Here is a 6,687-nt window from a genome sequence, read left to right on the forward strand (position 1 = left end):
ACAGCGGTCGGCTGACGCCCAGACTGTTATAAAAGACTTGCGGATCTTTATCGGTACATATGCGGTTGCAGCATTCCATTCGGACCAGGGCGCAGCATTTGCTGTAGGGCATTCAGGGACACCATGGGAACGATGGGTGTTGAACTCCATTACTCCTCACCATACCATCCCGAGGGACATTCGGTCGTGGAGAGGCGGAATCGTGATCTAAAGCAGTCCTTAACAGCTTGAGTATTAGGTTCAGGCCGCAGTTGGTTACATCACCTATATGGGGTCCAGAGAGCACTGAATAATCTGCCAAGACGGTCCTTGGGGGGACGCACTCCATATGAGGTTCTCTTTGGGATACCTATGTATGTCCCAGATCTTGATGCCCCTGGTGTGGTGGCAGCAGAAACACCATAGTTACGACATACAGTGTGGGTAAGCTGTGTGAGCAATGGATACAGACCAACACGTTAGCCGCGGTTAAGAAACACCTGAATACTCTTTCTGAAGATGTAGACTTGCAGGATTTTCTGCTGGGTCCTAGCAAACAGCGCTTGAAAAGGTTTTATATGCTATGTACAATGAAATTTGGAAACTTTCCCAGATTGAGGCTGCTGCACTTTTAAGGCAATTGGATAAAGAAAATTTAGAAAAAGCATTAGCTGTTGTCGAAAATGGCATGAATACACTGTGCAACAGGATTTATTCACTGTCAAATATAGTGTTGTCTGCTACTGATATCACTCAGACAGACTTGTCTCAGTTATATCATGGGCAAACACAGCTACGTTCCATCATGCAGCTGGGTTGGACTTTACAGACACTGAAAAACAGCCGCATTCCATGGAAGTATATTGATGGGAGTGAATTCTTCATTGCTTTTAATTTTTCCAAGGAACAACAGACACTGGCTAAAAGGGAGACTAGTTTAACTATGATTTGTGTAGAAAAAATAGATAAGTTGCCCTTCAGGATAGCAGAGAGTCCTTCCACTATCTGACTCTTTAATGGCATAATTAATTTACCGATTTCGACCTTTCATTTCTCGAGCTGCCTGAAACACCTTGCAGTGGGAAGGTAGGAGCAACTAGGAGATATCTATATTAAGGAAGAGTGGGAGTTGCCCTTTGACTACAAATGTCTGAACGGCGAAACAGAGGTCTTTCTTAGCAGAAGCGAATGTGAGACTGCTGTTCGTCATTCCATGATATGCAAGCAGGTGTCTCTTCGCGGTCTTTGCAATGTGGGGGTCGCGAGTTTGGCCTGTTTGTTAAGGAGTACTCCCATCCCTTTGATTCGCCCAATATTTATGTACTTTCCAATGGAAGTTATGTGGTACTGAACGATCAAAGCTGTTGCGGCATGCGACCAGGAATTGCCTACGCAATCTCGGTCTCGAAGGTTGTTACGTGTTGTGGACATGTTTTGTTTCACCCCACACGAGAGATAAAAGTATCTGACATGTGGCCCCACATAGATACTATTAATGTGAACTATGACAAGCTGAGCAGGCTAAAGGCGCTATTGTTTCAAAAACAAGTCGTCTTGACATCCGCAAAAGAGACGTATGCTCTCCAGATTGTGAGATCATCAGCCGAGATACAATCCCTATTAAATACCAACTTCCCAAAGCATTTTGGAGAACTGGTATCCAGAATATTCAATGCTTCGAGCACCACTGGGATTGTTCATTTCTTTAGGGCTGTCGGGTCTGGTTTTGTATCCATCTTCCAGACTGTCTTCGGAGTCATCCCGTCAGCCATCCATTCGCTCTTTTGAAGTGTATTTTATGGCTTTCCAATTATTTTGGCTTTGATTGGCGGACTACTACTGCTACTTCTTTTGATTTGCAGTGGTTGTTTCTTTTCAGATGTGCAGGGCAATGGTGCCGCTCCCACCAACTCGACTGTGCCGTGAGCGCATGGTACGGATCTTCAGTGCACCCTTGCTGGTGGAATTGGAGCATGACTGGTCGATGTCATTTCGGCCCCTTCTCTGGTGCATACAACCAGTCTTCGGCTGCATATGGTGTCTCTTTGAACATCTGCCTATGGTCTGTCTTGCTGTTGCACTGACATCTCCTGTGGACCACGAACTGCTGACATCCCCGATGAGGGATCATACACGGTCATGCCCCTTGAGACTGAGGTTAGTCCGCGAGGCCACCTATGAGCCTTCTGCTTTGAGATCCACTGCCGATGAGAACACTGCAACGGATAACGTTACACCAGGAAATACTGCTCACTACTGCTCTGTGGATCCGTTTGTCCGCCCAGCACTCGATTTGACATCAGATGATGTTGACTCATTTTTTAGGTCCTTGGTTGGTGACTTCGATGACACTCTTCAAGATCATGCGTACAGCAAAGAATTTGATGAATTGACCTGCCATTCCCGATATAAAATTATGCATTTACATTAACTGGCTTTGGCATGCTGTGCTTGTCATGGTTGACATTAACATCTCTGTATGTGTTTTAGCAGATTTGTTTTGAATATCTTTTTAACACTTTTTAAAGATTTTTTTAGCTTGTTTTTATGCTTTTAGCTTTTAGTTCAGAACAATTTTTAGCGTTTGGGTTCCTGCACCTTCGTCATACCTGTTACGGCAATGGGGAGGGTGTAGTGGACCCTGGTTCATTTTAATGTGATAACAGGAGTTAGCTTAGCCCCTGGCTTGCAGACTCGTGATCCCGTCGCTGAGTGACAAATACATTTTTCTTTTCAATTTTTCAGCATTATCTCTTTCTAGGTGTATCATTCATCAAAGCCTAAAAACTCGCTATCTCTCTCTCTCCCTCTCTCTCTCTTTCTCTCTCTCTCAATTGTTCATTTTCAATCTCTTTGTTCCACTCACACATGCACAGCCCCTTATGCACCCACTCAGAGACCCACTCAGACCTTCATGTATCCACTCACAGATCCAGTCAGACACTAACGCATCCACTCACAGACTCGCTCAGACTCTCACACACCCATTCACAGACACCCTCATACACCCACTCACAGACCCACACAGACACTGATACTGTAGGAGGCTGGTTCTCTATTAAGTGAATGAAAAAGATGTGCACTGCACAAAGAGTCAAGGCAACCACACTTTAATACTCAAAGGTAAAAGGAAGACCACGTAATGCTCTGTTTTTGTGGTAGTTTGGGCGAGCAGTTAGGCTCATCTTGGAGATGTGCTAAGCATTTGTTGCACTTACAGTATCAATACATGTGGACACACACTCAAAAGAAAAACTCAAGACCAATGTAAAACATACTTCAGATTTTTATAACATTATTAAAATCAAGATCACCAAAATTGGGAAAGTACTTTTTAAGTTATGATTTTTCACAGTTTAGCAAAAGTAGTCTTTTTGTGCATAATTATGCACCATAGGAATCAATGGGCGAAAACTTTAAAAATGCATATGAAATCAGGCAATGCTCTCACAAGTGTCATATTCAGTTTTTAGGTCGAGGTCTTTGAGATGTTCTGTGAGCTAGCCAGAGAAGTTGAGGCGGTTCCTGGTTCAAGTGGGAGAATTGGCTGAAAGACTTGGAGCTGGTGCAGACTGGAGAAGGGTACACACTGTACAGGTGGACTTCTAGGTAAGTCCGGTGGGTCCCTTTGGAGTGTAGGGGATGCAAGGTGTTAGGGACCCATAGAGCACAGTTGGTTTTCCAATGCAGGGACCAGGGAGGCCAGGTGCAGTGCAGATAGATCAGCCAAGGGTTGTATGTCAAGGAGCCTTTGGAGCCAGGTGCAAGTCATTTTGAGGGTGGATTGTAGGACAGTAGGGCAACTCTGAGTGGTGGCTCTTGGGTGTCCTGACGTCCCTTGACTGGTTCCTGCTTTTGGTCCATAGAGAGTCTGGAGTGGACTTTTCTTCTGGGTGTCTGATGTTGGGTGTCCAGTACCACATGCAATGGCACATTTCAGTCACTGGAGATTACAGTGCCATCAAACTTGGCACACTGGCAGGGTTTGTCCTCTTGATGCATTGGATGAAATTTTGTCTAGCTGCTCTGCCTGTTTCATTGGTCAGTGGCAGGTCAGTGTACTGGACTTCACTGGTTCTTGCCTGCTGGGTGCAGGGAGTGATGCCTTCAATCAATAGGGAGGTTTTGGGGGATTTTCAGAAGGGTGGAGGTCCTCCTGGGTTTCTCAGAGTCTGTCAAATGTCCAGTCAATCCCTTGGTTGCAAGTGGCGAGTCCTGGGTGCTTCAGGAAGGGTTTGGTGCATTTTGCTCCTTGAAGCAGGACTTCTGTTCTCGAGCCTTGGATCTTCTTTGTCGCTGGTCTTTTTCTGTCTATTGAATCTGATCTGCAGGTTTAGGGCTGCTCACTAAATACTGCATTTAATGGGAGTTCCTGGTAGTGGCCAATGGGCCACCTACCTTAGGGTGGCTACACCAACTATGTGACCACTGCCGGTGGGAAGGGTTCACATCCCTAACCCTGATTGTCTATTTTCCCACCATCCAAGATGGAGGAAAATTAAATGAAGTGGTCACCTCGCCGGCCACACCTTAAATTTTGGGAGGCTTCTACTCTACGTTTCCCTGTCGGTTTTCCCCACTCAAACTGGGGGAAAACCATTGGGTGGCCATCTACTGCTAGCAGCAGAGCCAGAGGTCAGATTTCAAAGGCAGTAAAGCCTTTGTAGCTCACCGCTGGGCCTGGGTGCCTGCCAGGGAGAGTAAGTGTAACATCTCCACACAGGAAAGGCTTTGTGTTCTGGCTCCTGAGCACAGAGGCTCTCACCCCAGAAGTACAGACCTGTGTCTGGTAGTGGGTGCCCACCTGGGGGCGGAGGTTTAACCCCTCCACACAGGAAAGGTGTTGTGTTCTGGCTCCTGAGAGCAGAGACTCAGATACCAAACAACCCAGTATTCAGAGAGGTCATCATGTAGTTGGGGAGCTCATAATGACAAGTGTCTAGCACATGTATTTTCTATGGCTCCCCTGTATACTTAGAATGTCTTAAGGTTTTGTAAAGACACAATAGGGGCATATTTGCTCATGCAAACATAGCCTCTCACATGCATTATAGTGCACCCTGCCTTAGGACTGTAAGGCCTGCCAGAGGGTGACTCATCTATAGTGTATGCAGTGTTAGTGGACAGGGCACTGTGGGTGAGTGCAATGTCAAATTTGCAACTTTTAAATACACCTGGTCATGCACTTGCAATGTCAGTGGGCACTCACGGTTTGAACCCACATCATTTTCCAGGCAAAAAGTGGGGGACTACCATGTCAAAAGAAGCCCTTTTTCACACTACTCTTCAAATGAAAGGGGGTGAACCTATCCTTCCCTTAGGGAGTCTTCATCCTCCAAGTGGAAGAACCCTGGAAAGGCCATCTGCACTGGCATGGACAGTCCCAGGTCTGTGTTACACTTTAAAGTCCATTCCCTGTAGACATATGGACCACCTAAGCAGTTTGGTGTTTTCACTTTTTCACCACCTGAGAGGCATGTGGTCTGTCTGAACTATGAAGTGAGAGCCAAACAAGTATGAAGTCAGATTTTTCAAGGCCCTGGCCACAGCAAAGGCTACCCTCTTAGTGGCACTCCACTTTTGTTCCCTAGGGAGTAGTCTTGTGCTTATGAAAGCAACAGGCTGGTCATGTCCCTCATCACTGGTCTGGGCTAGTACTGCTCCTATCCCAAGTTCTGAGCATCTGTTTGGACAATGCACTGCCTAGAATAATCTGAAGCTTTCAGGACTGGGGCAGAGCACATTGCATCCTTCACGGCCAAAAGCCTTTTGACAACTCACTGTCTAGTAGATCATTTTAGACATTTTCTTGGAGGTAGGTTATGTTAGGGGGGCTACTATGGTACCACAATCTTTCATAAACCTTGTATGGTTTCTAGCTAAGCAAAGGAATGCCCTGACATAGGTCTGGGTAGTTAGAGCCCCCCAAGCCAGAATCGTCGGGATCTTAATCTCCGGGGGTTGAACTTGGCCTCCACCTATCAAGAGGCCCAAGTACACAAACTTTCCCAGCCCTATCTTGTCCTTACCGGCCTTACTAGTGAGGCATGATTTTTACAAGGCCTCAAGGACCTTTCCAGAGTGAATCAGGTGATTCTGCCTGGTGGAGCTGTAAACAGGAAAATCATTTAGATATGCTGCACTAAAGGATTCAAGCCCAGCTGGGACTTGGGGCACCAACCTCTGGAAGGTAGCAGAGGCATTCTTTAATCCAAAGGGAATGACAGTAAAGTGATAGTGCCACTTGGGGCGGACATTTTTGATCTCTCATTAGCTCCAGGAATCAGTCTAATCTGCCAGTACCCAAATGTAAGATCAAAGGTATTCAGGTGCATTTGGCTGCCTTAATCTGTCTATGAGCTCATCACTTCTTAGAATTGGGTGTGCATCTGTTTTTGCATCTGAGGTGAGGCCCCTCTAGTCAACACAGAACCTCATTTCCTTTTTCTCTCATTTGGAATGAGGCTAGGTAACTAAAACTACTGGGCTAGACCAGGGACTTTCAGAGGGTTCAATGACACCCACATCCAGCATCTTTTTGACTTCCACTTGGATGCTCTCTGACCTGGTCTGACTACCTATAGATGTTGCTTTTGACTGTCAAAACTGTCACCGGTGTCCAAATTGTGGGTATATCAGATAGTACTACCAGGGGTCAGAGAGAATAAATCAGCATACCGATGGAGGACCTTCCTGCAATCAGCCTCC

This window comes from Pleurodeles waltl, chromosome 6 (genome assembly GCF_031143425.1).
Source record: "Pleurodeles waltl isolate 20211129_DDA chromosome 6, aPleWal1.hap1.20221129, whole genome shotgun sequence".
Taxonomy (NCBI): Eukaryota; Metazoa; Chordata; class Amphibia; order Caudata; family Salamandridae; genus Pleurodeles; species Pleurodeles waltl.